We start from the raw sequence: 18,421 nt of genomic DNA, 5'->3' as shown, positions 1-18,421 counted from the left end.
AAATGTAGCTGTCACCATACGACACTATTACAATACCGTTGACTCTGTTCCCTATGCTGTACCTCTCATCCCTGTGATTTATTCATTCCATAACTGGAACCTTGTACCTCCTACTCCCCTTTACCCATTTTTTACCTGTCTCCCCACCCCTTCCCTTCTGGCAACCATTAAATTGTTTTCTGTATTTATAGGTCTGTTTCTGCTCTTTTGTTTATTCATTTGTTTTGTTTTTTAGATTCCACAGATGAGTGAAATGACATAGTATTTGTCTTCCTCTGTTTGACTGATATCACTTAGCATCATACCATTTAGGTCCATCCATGTTGTTACAAGTGGCAAGCTCTCATTCTTTTTTATGGCTGAGTAATAGTCTAATATATATATATATATACACACACACACATATATATAGTCTAATTAGACTATATAGTCTAATATATATCCATATATATATGTTTACCAATTTATTTATAGATGGATACTTAGGATGTTTCCATATCTTGTATCTTATAAGTAATGCCATGAACATGGTAGTTAGTGTTTTCATTTTCTTTGGATAATTACCCAGAAGTGGAATTGCTAGATCATATGGTAGTTCTATTTTTAATTTTTCTTTCTTTTTTTAAATTTTTATTTATTTATTTATGATAATCACAGAGAGAGAGAGAGAGAGAGAGAGACAGAGAGAGAGAGAGAGGCAGAGACACAGGCAGAGGGAGAAGCAGGCTCCATGGGGAGCCCGACGTGGGATTCGATCCCGGGTCTCCAGGATCACGCCCTGGGCCAAAGGCAGGTGCTAAACCGCTGCGCCACCCAGGGATCCCTATTTTTAATTTTTCAAGGAACCTCCATATTCTTTCCGTAGTGGCTGCACCGATTTACATATCCACCAAAGTACATGAGGTTTCCCTTTTTCCACATCCTCACCTGTATTAGTTATTTCTTGTCTTTTTGATAATAGTCTTTCTAACAGGTGTGAGGTGTCTTCATTTTGCTTTTGATTTCTGTTTTCCTGATAATTAATGGCGTTGAGCATCTTCTTATGTACTTGTTGGCCATGTGTATGTCTCCTTTGGAAAAATGTCTGTTCAGATCTTCTGCCCATTTTTAACTTGGGTGGTTTGTTATTTTTCCATTAAGTTGTATGAGTTCTTTTTATATTTTAGATAGTAGCCCCTTTTCATGTATATGATTTACAAATATTTTCTCCCACTCAGAAAGTTGTCCTTTCATTTTTTTTGATGATTTCTTTTGTGGTGCAGAAGCTTTTTAGTTTGTTATAGTCTCACTTGTTGATTTTTGCTTTTGGTTTCAGGCTTAAAAAATCATCGCCAAAGCAGATGTCAAGGAGCTTACCACCTATGTTTTCTTCTAGAATTTTCCTGGTTTTGGGTCTTTAATACATTTTGAGTATGGTGTGCATTTTTTGTACGTATGGTGTAAGTTAATGATCGAGTTTCATTCTTTTATTGATTGATTTATTTTTAAAGATATATTTATCTGAGAGGGGGGGAAGGGCAGTGGGGGAGAGAGAATCCTCAAGCAGACTCCTTGTTGAGTATGGAGCCTTATTATGGAGCTCGGTCTCATGACCCTGAGATCATGACTTGAGCTAAAATCAAGAGTGGGACACTTAACTGACTAAGCCACCCAGGTGTCCTGAGTTTCATTCTTTTAAATGTACCTGTGCAGGGGCATCTGGGTGGCTTATTTGGTTGGGTGACCAACTTTTGATTTCAGCTCAGGTCATAATCTCAGGGTCCTGGGATCGAGCCCTGCAACAGCCTTAATAATCGCCCATGGTCTTACATAATCTATGCTGTTTTGCCTAGCTAACTCAAACTATGAACGAATTCACAAACTATAATTCTTGCATGAGGCCTTCAAACTCTCCTCCCTTTAATAGCAGCATGATGACTATTAGCAAGCCTCACTAACCTAGCACTGAGGCTCCGCACTCAGCAGGAAGTCTTGAGGATTATTGCCCTTTATCCCTCTCCCCCACTCTCTCTCTCTTTAAAATAAGTAAATAAATCTTTACAAAATGTAGTTGTGCAGTTTTTCCAAAACCATTTATTAAATGAGACTGTCCTTTTCGCATTGTATGTTCTTGGCTCCTTTATCATAAATTAATTGAGCATACATGCATGGATTTGTTTCTGGGCTCTCTATTCTCTTCTGTTCATCTATGTGTCTATTTTTGTGTCAGAATCATATTTTAATTACTATAGCTTTATAATATAGTTTGAAATCAGGGAACATGATGCCTCCAGCTTTGTTTTTCCTTTTCAACATTGCTTTGGCTATTCAGGGTCTTTTGTGATTTCATGCAAATTTCAGGATTATTTGTTCTCTTTCCATGAAAAATGCCATTAGAATTTTGATAGGGATTGCATATGTTTTTAGCAATATTCCAGGAAGTATTTGCATTCCCCCTTTAATGGGGAACTCGCTACTTTATAGGGTGGCGATGAATGCAATTCTGAGGACCTTCTGGAATTTAGGAGAATGGCCCGTAGCCCTGAGATTTCAGATGCCCACTCCCTTGAGCTAAATTAGCAGAGCTATTGAGGCTTCAGTTCTTAGAATCCTGCTGGGAATAGGGGGCTGCAGTAAAGGCTTCCTTGGTTTCTGTCTTTCCTTGCAGCAAGCCTGGAGGAGGTCTTGCAGGGTGATTGGGTAGGCGATTGCCCCATTTCCCCTCAGTTCTCGGCCTCTGGGTACAGCTGAGACACTGGGCCTTCCCATTGCGGGGTATACCCATTGGCTGTGGCTCTGTGGCATCCCAGGCATGTGGAGCATGGACAGATGTCACCTCTTTGCTTTGAAAGTAAAGTGACGGAGAGAACAAAGGTTTGCTTCTCAGAGTATTGCGCCAGGATACATATTTCCTATGCATTTTTCAGATGCCACTTGACCTGCCTGAGCCAATAATTGTCATGAAACCACATACCAGCTCTCATAGAGCATGGTGGCATCTGTTTTTAGCAGTAGCTCTTTAAGTGACATGGTGACTGGCAAATCAGGAGATGAAAGGTTAAATGAAGAAGCCGGCTGGAGATCAGTATCCCTCCTTGGTCCACATTTGGGAATGACTAAAGTAAGATTGAAATAATGGTAATAAAATTGCAGCCACTTATTGAGCATCCACTTTGAGCCAGGCATTGTCCTAAGCACTTTATTTCTCTTGTCCTATGGAGTTCTCTCAAAAGACTATTTTTTTTTCTCTCAAAGACTTTTAAAGATATATTTTATTGACCTCAATTTTCAGATGAGAAAATGAAGCCCAAAGAGGTTAGTTACAGTATTTGCCTCCAGCAAGAAGCAGAAGTAGGATTTGATTCCAGATCTTTCTGGTGTTGGAGCCCCTTTTGAAACTGCATCAGCCTTTATAAAAACACTGGATTGTCAGGACTCCCTGCTCTTGGGCAAATTCCATTGCTTATCAATAACACATTGGACTCGAGTCCACTGAGTGAGAACTATTACAAATGGGCTTAGAGGACGGCTGACATTAAAAGGAAAAGGTTATCATTGGCTTGGTTTTGGGTCCTCCAGGCAGTTGTCCCAGGGTCTCATGTCCCCCAGACTGTGGGTGCTTCGAGGACTGGCATCAGCAGACAGCACAGAGCCCTGCACCCAGGGGGGGTTTCCAGTTGAATTGGATTTAGGATCATTATTACCCAGTGCCCTAGAATAAGCACTTACTGGGGAGAGGGAAAGTCATCAGGAACAGATTACACTGAAGTTTGAAAAATATTATTAATAAGTGTTTCACATTTTTAGTTGCTCGTTTTTTCCCCCAATGTTATGTTTTTTTTCCTTTCCAGTATGTGTCCTCACTCTAATTAAGTCATTTGGATGATAACACATTCTCACATCCAATCTTCCTGCCTCTAGGGTCTCCCTCTTCCAATCTCATTAATCTCCCGTGGACCCGCTAGGACAAGGGGAGTCTTTCTCAAGTGCAATCCTGAGTACATCCCTCCTCACAAAACCCCTCTATTGGGAGAACTGAACTCTGGGAGCCCTTCTTCCCTCTTGAAGCTGGGAGCAGTTTTGACTGTGTATCATCATCTGTCTCAGGCCATACTGCTGTGCCTGATGCAAAGCAGGGGCGTTACAATTTTTTTTAAATTGAAGACATTCCCTCTTACTGAAATGTCCTTTCTTTTTTTTCTTAATTAAAATACCTTGCCACTCATTCCTGAGACTGTCTTGGGTCAGGTTCCTTGAGGCAGAGCCTGAGATGGGGCTAGTTTGGTGTTGGTTAGTTGAGGGAGTGCCTTCAGGGGGGAGACACTGTAAGGACGTGGGGGTAACAGGGTAAGGCAGGGATGGAGCCAATCAAAGAGGAGTTTTATAGCTGAACTCTTGCCTCCACCTGATCCCACATGCAGCTCTGGAGCATGAAGAGCACCCTTGAAGTCTTCTTTACCCTGAAGCATTCAGGGTTTGAGGATTATTGCTGCTTTTTGTGGGGTGGGGGAAGAGCTCAGTGTCGGGCTCTGTAGCAGCTGACACAGCAGCTGGGGGATGGGCATGCTGATCAGGCCAAGGGTTGCTGGGCCAGAGGCTCCACCAGCATCTTCTCTAAAGACTAAGCTCAAATATCATCTCCTCTGTGACTCACAGGGCAGGGCGCTAAAAATTATTGCTTTTTACAGTTACAAACACAGAACTAGCTGCCTTGTTCAACATATGAGTTACTTGCTAGTCATGGAACAAACTGAGGCTTCGGAGCCAGACACATCCGGGGTTCGAATCCAGCTCCACCCCTTCTTACTTTGGCACTTTGAACATCTCTTTTTACCTCTCTGAGCTCAGTTTCCACCTCAGAGAATTGTTGCAGCAGCACATGAGCTATAGACGCATAGCACCTGGCCCACAGGACGCTCAAAAAAGTGGACTTAACCATTAAATGAGTGAGCAAACGTCAATGAATCTTTTGCTTTTCAAAGAGCCCTCAGTCCCCCCCACTGTTACTAACTGCACTACGTGGATGAAGAAACAGCGTGGAGGGATCTGGTCAATTGTAGAAGGTAGCCGGCCATAAATGGCAGGGCTGGGCCTTATCTTGGAAGTCCATTAAGCAGCACTAGTGGGCTTTGCTCTCTTTCCAGGTCACCGTTACTTTTAGCTCTGGGGAAACTCTGGCGATGATTAGATGGATGGGGAAGGTCAATTGAGAGTAGGACTGATATTTATTAGATACTTGCTGTGGGCCAAGCACCGTGGGAAGCTGTTTTGTCCCTAGACTCTTTTAATTCTTTTTTAAAGATTTTATTTATTTATTAATGAGAGACACAGAGAGAGCAGCAGACTCCTTACGGGGAGCCTGATGTGGGACTTGATCCCAGGACCCTGGGATCACAACCTGAGCCTAAGGCAGATGCTCAACTGCTGAGTCACCCAGGTGCCCTGACTCTTTTAATTCCTATAAGCAGGAGAAGATGATATACCCCCCCCCCTCATTTAATAGACGAGGAAAGTGAGTTAGTTGTTCAACTCATGTATTTACTATGTGGAGCATCCCTTTCTCCCCAGGCCTGGGCTGCCTTCTTCTGGGAAGAGGTGCTGGCTTCTGCATTGCCCTCTGCCATGGTCAGATCTGACAGTGGTGTCTTACCCAGCCCTCATCACGTGCAGCCTCCTCTGTTTGCTGTGTCTCCAGCCCTGCCCAGTGTGGCTGGGGAGGGGATTTTTACGGCTGTGGGTGCAGAGCTGGGCTGTTCTCGGGCCGGTGGACACTGGAGGCTCTTCATAGCAGATACTGTCCAGAGGCACATTCCACACTGTGCTGAAAGGCAGCGTTGTGTGGGCCTACGTGTGCGCACTTGCCCAGGCATCTCAGTCTCCAGGTGAGGCCCCTGGGATCAGTCTGTAGGTATGCCTCTCAGGAAAGAGGTTGGCAGGATTGTCCCTGTTGCCTGTCCGCAGGTGTCCCCGTGCTGCAGTGCCCTGGTGCTTGGAGCCCTGGTGCACCTTCCCTTGGTGTGCCCTGACATGGGGAGGCTGCAGCGTTCAGCCACTGCCATTCATTCCTTGGTTCGTCCACTCATACATTGCTCCCACTCCTACTCAGCATCTGCCATATGTCACTCAGATTCAGTGGAAAACACAGAAGATAAAAGACTGTGATAATGTAGTTTGTTCAGCGATGGAAAATTACCCAAACTTTACTGTAGAGGCTGCTGCTTTCTCAGGGAAGCAGAGTAGTAATCCCTCTCAGGGAAACCCCTTAAGATCCTAAGCCTTTCCTCCTTGGTGGAGTCTTCCCTGATGGGTTCAGGCAAGAGTAGCCACTCACTCTTCTGTGTGCAGCCAGCCCCTTGTAGTCATAGCCCCGGTGGCCCATGTCACTTCTCCCATCTACTTGCCACTGTCTGTGATGCTCCTTGAAAGGCTGAATATTGTCTGGTCCTTTTGACTTTTGGAAGTATGGCTTTGGAATCAGAAAAACCTGGATTTGAATCTCAGAGCTGCTGGTTACTAATTTAGGGCCAGGACGAGGATGAGAATGAGGCACTCACCTTAGGTTAGAATGTAGAAGGGCACCAGTAAACTCAGTAATCAAGATAAATCCTAATTTTATGCAATATTTAAAAAAATCAACACTAATGCAAAAAAAAATCCAAAATGAACAAAATTTTAAAGAAAGATAGGATCTGACCCTGAACTTGGATGACTTACTTCAACTACCTCTCTGTAATACTGGACTCGCATATTAAGTTTTCATTAATTTGCCCTGATTTCTGCAGCAGTTTTGACCTAAAGAATACTGCCTTCAAGGAGCTCCCATCGTAGTTGGAGAGGCAGATACTGTGCACAAACAACCATAACACATTCCATAAAGACACCATCTATCTCCCACGGTTGGTGTTGCTGGGAGTGGGATGGATGTTGGGAAATGCTGTTGAGAAGTGGTGACATTTGACTGGGTCTTGAAGGATAAGTAAGAGTTCAACAGCTGGTTGACAGGTAGATGGTGAAAGGGAAGCAGAGGGAGTTGCCTGAGAAGCAGAAAAGCATGGGAGTGCTGACATGTCTGGGGCATGCAAACAGGTTGGGTGTTAGGTTTAGCGAGAACTATTCAGCTGATAAGAGAAATGGTTATTTCCATTCTTGATGTGTTGCTGAGAACATTCGAGTGAAGTTTCCCTTCGGGCAGTTAGAGATGCTGGAAGTGAGACCTGAAGAAGGATTTTTGGAGTCAGAGGTAGTAAGAGGTAGGAGGTAAAGGTATGAAAGAATGTTTCTCAAGGGAATAATATGGGCTACCTGGTTCTGTACAGAAAAAGTTAGCTGACCCCTGGCCTATTACACAGCAGGTGTGCATTTAGTTGCTTAGATCATTATGTCATTCCTTCCTCATGACAATCCTGTGTGATAGATTTTATTGGCCTATTACTCTCTCTCTCTCTCTCTCTCTCTCTCTCTTTTTAAAGTAAGCTCTATGCCCATTGTGGGGCTTGGGCTCCTGGCCCTGAGATCAAGAGTCCCATGTTCTACGGACTGAGCCAGCCGGGGGCCCCTATTAACTCTCATTTTAAGGGTGAAGACCTTAGAAGGGTTAAGTAACTTGTCCAAAATTACATAGTGTGAGAGTCACGGGACAGAAGAAGAGTTGAAGTCATGGAAAATTGCCAACGGGGAGGCTATCACATTTGTAGAGGCTAGAGCATTTATCCTAAAACTTTCAGAAAGGTTGCAAACCTCTTTGGAAATCTGATGAAAGCTAGGGACATCCCCTACATAAACAAGATTGTGCATATAATTTCAGGGGGTTCATAGAACCCCCGATATTCCCTGTGCTATTGTGATTTACAATAAAAAATATGTATTTGGTCTTCGTCCCTTTCTATGACGTCGCCATGCCCAAGGTCATCTAGGTTTTCTCCTATGTTACCTCCTAGGAGTTTTATAGTTTTTCATTTTATATTTGGGTCTATGATCCATTTTGAGCTGGTTTTTGTAAAGGGTGCAAGGTTTCCTTGTGGTTCTAATTTGTATTTCTCTGATGACTAATGATGTTAAGCTTTTTTTGGTGCTTATTGACCATTTGTGTGTTTGCTTAGTGAAATATTTATTTCAAGTCTTTTGCTCATTTTAATTGGGTTGTTTTGCTTTTTAATTGTTACTTTGTATGGGCTCTTTATATAGTCATTTTTTTTCTGCATGGATATCCAGTGTATCAGAAGCATTTGTCAAAAAAAAAAAAACCAACCTTTTCTCATCGAATTGATAAAAAAAAAATCAATTGATACTATACATGGGGGTTTATTTCTGAATTCTCTCTTTTGTTCCAGTGATCTTCTTGTCTATCTTATGCCAGTACCACACTATTTTGATTGCAATAGCTTTCTAGTGAGGCTTGAAATCACATAGTGTAAACCTTCCAACTTTGCTTTCGTTTTTTTAAGATTGCTTTGGCCGTTCTAGGACTTTGCCTTCCATGTACATTTTAGAATCAACTTGTCAGCTAGGATCTTGAAGAGGGTATCTTTTTATTTAATATCGACTTGGAGGGATGGATACCTAACACTTTGCCTTTTGGAATCCATAAACCTGATAGTCCTATATCTAAGGCTTCTGTTGTTCTTAGCAGTGCTTGTAGCTTTTAAGCATGGAGGTATTGTGCATTTTTCATTAGATTTACTCTGAGATATTTTGCCTGCCCCTATTTTTTTTTTTTTTTTTGAAGGCCACTGCTGAGCACTTTGTAAAGTCCTACAGTGGCTCAGAGGAATTTCCCTCAGTTCTTCTGGTCCTGCCCTCAGCTGTCTGTAGGCACCTGCCTGTACTAGGCAAGTCTCTGCTTCTCAGATCTTTCTCAGAGATCCCTGCCATACCTCAAGCCTTTAGAAATCATCCCCATTGACTTGGTGCAGGCCCGTGGCAAGGACTTGGTTGGTGGGGTCAGACTTACTCTGTGACCGCACCCCTGGAATTCTGATTCACCACTGCACTCTGCAGTTAACAGGTCGTTAACGTTCAGCTGGTTTCTCTTTTCCCTGTCTATGGTGGATCTCTCTCCTCCTCCTCCAGAAAAATTCTGCCACTTTCTGGAATGTAGTTCATTTGGGTTTTGTTATATCATCACCTCTCGGATGGGTTTCTATAAAACCATGATTTTGTAGCATACCCGGTTTGGTCTTGTTTTTACTGTGGGTCTGATAGCGTCTTCTGACTCTCTGCATTCTAACTGGAACTGTATCACACGTTTAAACAAACACCCAGAAACATGAGTATTATTATTTTGGTTGAGTTCTGGCTGCAAAGCCTTGCTAAACTTTCAACAACCCGTGAGTTCTCACTTATCATCTTCCATGACCCCTCCCCACCCCATCAGTCACTCGGTTGCTGAGTCTTAAATGCTCATAGAACGTGCCAGACTCAGCTTTTGTGTTGGATTCAAAGAGCTCTCTCCCCAGGAAAAATAGCTTGCTTATTAAAGAAAAGAGTCCAGGGAAGCGGATGCTGACGTGATGGTCCGGACGGGGTGCCCTCTAATTTGTGGACTTCATGTTTTGAGAAAGAATGAAAACTTCTAACCTGTGACACACCCTGCCCAGGACTTGTTACAGCAGCTAATGTTTATCAGTCATAATATTTTTCATGTTCTGTTTTGGGCTGCCTGCAATCTTGTCCCCAATAAGAGGATGGGTCACAGTAGAAGTAGGTAAAACAGGAGTAATGCAACCTATCATACACAGCTGGTAATAATGAAATGAGGTAACGTCTCTGGCATGGATGGCATGTGATAGGTGCTTAATAAATACCACCTCTTCATACCTTTAGTTAGAAGGAAAGGGCTCTCAGAATTGAGAAAAACAGAATTCCTCTTTTCATGTAGAGACTGTATGGGATTGTTGAGAATGTGTGGAACAAGGAACCCATGAGATTCAAAGCTGGATAGAGAGTTGGGGGGTGTGTGCCCCATGGTAATCTACTTTCATCACCTACCATGGAGCCTCCTATAAAAAGCTCATCCAAGGGGAGAAAGAGTCAGGTGCATAGCTGGGTCCAGGCCTTGAGGGCAGGGGCGACTCTTATCCTGCTCTTACTTAGGCTTCTCTTCAGCATCAGCCCCTGTGGATTCCTGTCTTGCTCCCGAGAAGGGAGAGTGCTGTGTGTAAAAATAGTTCTTCTTTCTTTGGTATAAAGTCATTTTGTGTTTAAAGCAGGATCTCAAAGAAATATCTGCCCTCCCATGTTCACTACAGCATTATTTGTAATAGCCGATGTGTGGAAACAGCCTACATATCCATTGGCAGAGGGATGAAGAAGATGTGGCATACAGTTTTAGGTTGACTCCAGTATTCCATTTATGTTAACTGTTGCTTCAGATAGAATAATTTGGAAGAACGCCACCGTCTTTGGGAGAATTGAATGAACCCACTGCAAGAGGGTTCTCTTACAAATGAAAATAAATCCTGCTTAACCTAGGCAAAATGGCCTTGGTCTCCATAGTACTATTGAAGTTCACATAAAACTAGAGGCCCCTGGTTCTGTCTCATGACTCCATGGGATCTGTAGAATAGTGAGTTTCATACAAAGCAGTCAGTAGTGGTATTTATACTAGAACATTAGGTAAATGAGAAGAACTTACCTCAAGATTGGTAAGCTAGTAACTAGGGCTGGGAGCTAGGGCTGGGAAACTAGTAGCCATCAGATAACCTTTTAAGTGTGAGGATAAAAAAAAAATAATTAAAGTTGGCTTTGAGCAGAATTTAAGAAAAAAAAGACGTGGTGAATACATACGTAAAGTTGAGTGCCTTAAAAAAGAAGGAAACCCTACTATCTGTGACAACATGGGTAAACCTGGAGGATATTATGCTAGATAGAATAAGCCAGTTTCAGGACAAATACCATGCGGTTCCACTTATATGAGGCATCTACCTTAGTTAAAGTCATGGAAGCAGAGTGGAGTGGTGCCAGGGGCAGAGGGGAGAAGGAAGTGATAAGCTGTTGCTCAGTGGGTATAAAGTTTCAAGTATGTAAGATGAGTAAGTTCTAGAAATCTGCTGGACAGCACAGTGCCTATACTTAACAGTACTGCACCACTTGAACATTTGTTAAGAGGGTAGGTCTCCTGTTAAGCAGTCTTACCACACACACAGATAGGGACACAAGGTAGCTTTCGGAGGTGATGAATATGTTTATTACCTTGGTATGGTGATAGCATCACAGGTGCATGCACATGTCTAAACTTATCAAATTGTATACGTTAAACATGCAGGGTTTTTTTTTTGGGGGGGGCATATCGATTATATTTCAGTAAGTCAGTTAAAGTAAATTAATTCTGTGATGCTAAGTCCAAGGCCATGTAACTTGAGAATCAGTGCAATAGAATGTGGCATGACGGTAGCAGAGAGGCGTTGTCCCATTTGGCAGGGGGGGTGGCACGGGGCTCTTGTTATCTTAGTAAGGGTCTTGGCTGAGTGGCTGACGTCTGTGGGTAGAGGTAGAGTCTTAAGCTGGAGCGCTGTGGTGTCTTTCCAGGGTCTCCCTAACTTGAGGATACCTCTTTTCTCTGGGCCTGACTCCTGTGTTTTGCTTAATGTGAATGGGATGGAAATTTTGGACCCCAGAAGGCAGAGATTGGCAAAGAGTCTCAGCCAGGCTAAATTCACTATCAAATCCAATGGTCAAGCAACATCCTGCCTGACAGTGGGGGCGTCTTCAATTGCCTGAAGGGTCCTGGGCCCCAGAGCTGATGAGTTTGGACCGAAAGAGAGGGGTTGTCCTCACGGCCGAGTCTCTCTTGGCCTCCAGCAAAGAGAGGGGACCTCCTCTGATCCTGTTTATTATTTGCTTTGGTGTGGAAATTGTCGACTCAAGGTGAAATTCAATTAGACTGTTTTGCTTCATTTGGGATATAGGGACAAGTTTCTCTTTAATCTACTTATGGAGGCCAACATTTCAGAAGAGTAAACAACACACTTCTGACACCAGAGCATGTCTATGTGTGGGTTTAGTGGATGGCACCCACTTTTCCCTCGATGTAGACATGCAGATATCGTAGAAGAAGGGGGCTTACCTTGGATTTATTAGTTTACCCCATACCCCCAGGCAGGAAGAATCCTGTTGAGGCTGATTCAGCCAGGGGCTTAGGTACCATTGTGGGTTGTCCCCAGGGCCCTCCCACGGCAGATGGCACCAGCAGCTCCATTAGGTGGCAGTGTCAGGGGCTATAATGGGGACTCACGGTTGCAGAAGTATTTGCAGCAACTGGAAGCAGGGCTGGCAGCTTTGGAAGCATCGAGGGACAAAGCCTCCGCCGTGATTCACCAGGCCCTTGCTGATGGGTGCTGGCAGCATGGTGGTAGGAGGCACAGTGACATGACTTGCCAGTCAACAGAGGCCCAAGTAGGATAAAGGGTGCCGCAGCAAGAGAAAAAGAAACCGGTGGACACCCCGTGGTGTTGCACAGAACTCGCTTGTGTGCCCGTGTGTGGTCACCCTGCCCTGCTGGGGCAGAGCGGAAAAACTTTGAAAAGGGTTCTATTAATTTCCTAGGGCTGATGTAACAAATTACCAAACAACTGGGTGGCGTAAAGCAATAGAAATTTATTCTCTTACAGTTCCGTAGGCCAGCAGTCTGAAATCAAGGTGTTGGCAGGGCCGCACTTCCTCCAAAGGCTCTAGGGGACAATTTCTTCTTTGCCTTTTCCAGCTTCTGGTGGCTGTTGTCATTCCTTGTGGCTGCCTTACTACAATCTCGGCCTCTGCCTCCAGGTTCTCCTCTTGCGTTTCAAATCCCCCGTTGCCTTTCTCTCTCCCTCTCACTCTTTTGTGTAAAGATTTTATTTATTAATTCATGAGATACAGAGAGAGAGAGAGAGACAGAGAGAGAGAGGCAGAGGGAGAGGCAGAGGGAAAAGCAGGCTCCCTGCAAGGAGCCCGATGTGGGACTTGATCCCAGATCCTGAGCCGAAGGCAGACGCCCAACCACTGAGCCACCCAGGCGTCCCTGCCTCTCTCTTATAAGGATACTTGTCATTGGATTTCAGGCCCACCCAGATAATTCAGGATGATCTCATCTCCAGATTCTTAATGTAATTGTATCTGCAAAGATCCTTTTCTCAAATAAGGCAACATTTACAGGTTCTGGGGGTTTGATGTGGATGTATCTTTTTGGAGACCCAGTCCAACGCACTGAAGAGGGTCAGAGGCCTACTGCGCTGTAAGAGAAAAGAGTCCTTGAGAATCCTTCTTTAACCCTCTTTAACCCATATGGCCTCATGAATTATCTAACCCCTCTTCAACCAGACATCAGCTTTGGTCCTGAGCACCAGAGCCCCTTCTTGGTCCTGCCCCTCTCACACAAATGTGCAACCATATACCACCCTCTAAAGCCTTCGCTTTTTGGTCAAAGAACCAATTTGCTGATTTTCACAAAGCCTTGAGATCCTTACTTTTACCAGATGATGAACATATAATATATACGTGTGTGTGTTGAAAGATTGCCCTTTTGCAGCAAATGATTTGGGGGGACCAGCACCTTCCCCGTGTCTATGGGCTCACTGGCATTCTTTGTGCCTATGCCCAGGCATCATCTGGCAATATTTGCCTTTTTGGGTCTAGACCAGTGATCTGGTGATAGAAGGAAAAGAGGAAGGCTTTGGAGTCAGACCTGGATTGAACGTTGGCCTGGCCACTTGGCTCTGCTGTGGGCCTCTGGGCATGTCACTGAGCCTCCATCATTCTTTTGGGAGAAAGGGGTCAACAGCTCCTATTTATGGGGTGGTGGTGGGGAGTAAAAGAAGAAAACGCACACGTGGCGCCTGGCACAGGGGAGGGAGGTGCTTAATCAGCTAGTACCTTTTATCCTTTATTTCCTCTCATTCGGGTGTCTTGAGAAATCACCTTCCTGTCCCCCCAAAGACATAACTCACTTCTAGTACTTCAGCTCCAAAGACAAACACACAAATTGTTCAGCAGCGACCAATTTTGCGCCATGGCAACCTGCTGTTTTTAATTATCCGCCTTTACTCCGTAACAGCTGTGGGGCACTTGGCCTGGCCAAATGTAATTGAGTCTTGTGACGTGCTCCAGATGTGGAGGTGTTCCGCCAGGTGTTGATTTTGAGTGTATAATGTGGCATTTCAGCACACCCGGTCGTTCTCCCCCACCCGCCCTCCCCACCACCTCCTCGTCCACCGCGAGTGTCCTCCCGGGGAAGGTCCAGGCTCTGCCCCCAGCTCTAGGCCTGGGCCTTGGTGAGCCAGTGATGTGAGTTTGTAGTCTTTACAACTGGGCTTCCTACCTCTTCTGGAAGGGGGGTAGGGGGAGTTCCTCAGTTCCCTGGAGACTTGCTCTGTTAATTAGGGAAGTCACTGCTACTGCTTTGAGAAGGAGCCACACAGTGCCTTGGGCCTTGCCACCTTCCTTGGTGGTCTGGGTCAAGTCTTCTGGGTTTTCGCTTGGCTGGGCCAGGCCTTGCTCAGTGGCTTCGTTGTTTTTTTGTTTGTTTGTTTGTTTTTTGAGTAGAGGCTTATCTTCTCTATGAGGGAGGCAGCAACTCCCCTTTTGGAATATGGCTGGAACAATTAAAAATATATGTGATTCAGAATCCAGGAGGCCAGCCTTAAACCCAATATACGGAGTGGCTCCCTCCAGCAGTGCCGGGCTGCGCTTTCTCACGCTGCAGCTGCCCTGGAGCCCTGCCTGGACCTGGGGTCTGGCTGTCACAGAGTAAAAATGGGGCAGCTGTTGTGAAAGTGCTCCCTTTGGAAGTGGAAATGTGTTTGGGGATTTTTTTTTTCCTTTTTCATAATCTTTGTACGTTTGGGACAAGTCCTTTGGATTGTTGAAGTTTTTCCCCTTTGTTGCATTTGACCAAAACCTTTGGGGTAATTTTTTGGAAGTCTTAAACAAATTTGACTTGATGATGGCTGGTATGAAACCGGGTTTAGGTTGTCATTTAATTCAGTTTTACTTTTAACCTAATATTTTTTTAAAAGATTTTATTTATTTATTCATGAGAGAGAGAGAGAGAGAGAGAGAGGCAGAGACACAGGCAAAGGGAGAAGCAGGCTCCATGCAGGAAGCCCCATGTGGGACTCGACCCTGGAACTCCAGGATCACGCCCTGAGCTGAAGGCAACCGCTCAACCACTGAGCTACCCAGGCATCCCACTTTTAACCTAATCTAATCCACCTGGTTTATACATTCAGCAGTTATTTTTTAAGCACCAACTATATGTCAGGCTTCTCTTCTAAACACTGAGAAACAATGGTTAGCAAAACTAAGCCCCTGCCCTCATGGAGCTTATAATCTAGTACAGAACAAAAATAATAAATAAAATGAATAAATATATGTTTAGTTAAAAATAAAGCAGGAAGAGAGGAGAGAAAGGGAGGATTTGTCCTTTTAGAAAACCCTCGAAACAATAAATTGAACAAGGTGAAGTATAAATTTTTTTCTCACGCAAAATCAAATAATCTTCTTGTTCCATCATCCTCAATATGTGGCTTGCACGTCATGGTTGTACGTGGCTGCTTCAGCTCCAGCCATCACATCTGCATTCCAGTAGGAAGGAGGAAAGGGAAAGAGCAGGGCATGGCCCTCTTTTGAAGGTATATCCTGGAAGTCAGTCTCATTCTCTTGGTCAGATGTTAGTCACATGACTGCAAGAAAGGCTGAGGAGCTGTTTTCTTTATTCCAGACTTTGTTCTACGCTTGGCTAAAAATCCGGGGTCTTTTTCATAGAAGAAATAGAATGGACATGGGGGGGTGACCATAGATTGCAAGAGAAGATATCTCTGAGGAGGCACCATCTGAATAGAGACCAGAATGACATGCTTTTCATTTAAGCCATTTAATTAATCAGCTTACCTGAGTGCCTCCTCTCTGCTCGGTATTAGAGATATAAGATGAATAATGATGCCTGGTCTTGTCCTCAAGGGCTTCTAATCCGGATAGAGCAGGGGGGCAGAATTGGGAGTACAGGGGCAGTGTCTAGGCAGCATGTGTGTAATTTGTTTGGCTGGCACCTGTTTTCACAATTGGGAAATTTCATATAAGAAGTCAGATTTCTAGGTCTTCATGAACATGGAGAAGATCAAGTCATACAGGATCTGCCCTCCCACAGGCCCGGGGCTGAAGAGCTGCTGACCTATGCTGGTCGGTCATGAGTATTACAATATGCTCCAGTCTCCACCATTCCCAACTATAGTGCACTGGCTTGTTTTCCTCCTCTTTCCTCTAGACTGGCCTGACCCCTCTAGGCAGTTGACTTTGCAGTCCAAGAAGTAAAATGAAATAATAAAAATAAAACAGGCTTCATGATTCGACTTATTTCCGCCCCCACCATTGAGGATCCACATCTCTTTGTCTCCTCTCAAAATCTTGAGCACCTGAGGGAATTATGAGAATTCCAGTCAAATGTACTCTGAATTTCTGTTTTTCCTGATCGCATGATAGGAGCCAGAAAAACACCACACCTTGGGCTAGAAGACCTGAGTTCAGATTCTACCCTTTATAGCTAGCTGGGTAAGTCATCTTGGAAAAGTTTCCTCCTCTCTTTGGGCTTCAGTTTCCTTATCTGTAAAAGAAGAGTGAGGCTTACCACTGGTCCTTCAGGGCTTGAAGAAGGGCCAACAAGATATTGTAGGTGGAAAAGATTTGCAAAGTGAAGGTGCATTATTGCAGAAGGGAGCAGAAAGCAGAAATTCAGACACTAAGCCTCGAATGAACCTCGAGCCATGACCCAGGAATGGAGCACAGCCTGGCCTGTGAGATTTGGAGCTGGGAATTGGGAACTGTTAAAAATTAAGGTGGCTTGTGCCTTGTTGGTAGGAGTGTAGATTGGTGCTGTCACTATGGAAAACACTATGGAAGCTCCTCAAAAACAAAACAAAACAACAAAAACAAAACAAAACAAAAAAACAACCTAAAAACAGAACTACCGTATTATCCAGCAGTTCCACTTTTGGGTATTTATCCAAAGAAAACAAAAACATTAATTTGAAAAGGTATATGTACCCCTATGTTATGGCAGCATTATCTGCAAGAACCAAGACATGGAAGCAATCTAAGTGTCCATCAGTAGAATGGATAAAAAAAGAGATATGCAACACATACACACACAATGGAATATTACTCAGCCATAAAAAGGATGAAATCTTGTCATCAGTGACCATGTGGATGGACCTAGAAGTTATCATGCTAAGAAATAAGTCAGAGAAAGACCAACACCATGTGATGTCACTTATATGGGAATCTAGAGAACAGAACAAATGAACAAACAAAATGAAACAGAAACAGACTCATAGTTACAGAGAACAAACTGATGGTTGTTGCTGCTGGCGGTGGCGGAGGAGATGGAGTGACGAGGAGAAAAGTCAGGGGGGTAAAGATAGTAGCCACTTTACTTTTTTTTAATTGACTTAAAACTGACAGGCACTATATTAGTTGCAGGGGACCTCTCTGGGACCACATGAATTCCTTTCTTTTTTTTCTGTCTATCTGAGCCCGTTTCCTTCTTATGTATAAGGCCAAGATGGGTAGCTCCAGCCCTAAAGCAATATGACTGTTTTTTTGAGATTTTATTTATTTTTTGACAGAACAGGAGTGAAAGAACACAAGCAGGGGGTAGTGGCAGAGGGAGAGGGAGAAGCAGGCTCCTCACTGAGCAGGGTGCCGATGGGGGCTCAATCCGAGCATCCAGGGATCATGAGCTGAGCCGAAGGCAGACACTCAACTGACTGAGCCACCCAGGCATCTCCCTATAGGACCTTTTAATTTAATTGCCCCGATCGATGAATGGCGGTCTCTGTATCTTTTATTTCAAGATCCTAACAGAAAGATTCTTAAGTGATATATTGGGTTCCTCTGGGTCAGGTGACAAGTTGAGTTTCAACATTGAGACCATGGAAGCAGGAGTCACACAGTTCCTATATGGTGACTTAGACCCAGTCTTTCTGTAGGTGCGGAGCCATTCCTGGAGCAAGGGATGTGGCTGGGCAAGGACATTAAGCATGTCTTCTACAACATAAAATATTTAACATTACACCTCCAATGGCTCTGTCTTGAATGGCTCTGCTGACAGTTTTTTTGGCAGGTGGCGTGGAAGGCTTTTTCTAAAGAGACAGGTCATCTGAGACAACTCTGATGAAAACATGATCATTTCCAGGTGATGGACACGTGTCCCAAAGTCCTTTGAAAAATTATGCCACCTCGGTGCTCTACAGAGCATATTTAATCCATAGCTGCTGCTAACTTCTGGGCTCCAAAAGAAGGAATGGTGCTCAGAGAGGCTGAGGAAATGAAATGAGGGTTTCCATGGCTACTGGCCTAAGTGTGCATGAGACAAAAGTTTTTGAACTGCAAATCATCAATTCATCCAAAATATTTTTCCTCTCCTATTTCAGTTGTTTATTTGGTAAGCAGAGAAACAGAGCAGGGAATGTTC

Source organism: Canis lupus, chromosome 11, assembly GCF_003254725.2.
Source record: "Canis lupus dingo isolate Sandy chromosome 11, ASM325472v2, whole genome shotgun sequence".
Taxonomy (NCBI): domain Eukaryota; kingdom Metazoa; phylum Chordata; class Mammalia; order Carnivora; family Canidae; genus Canis; species Canis lupus.
Note: the sequence above shows the minus strand (reverse complement) of the source record.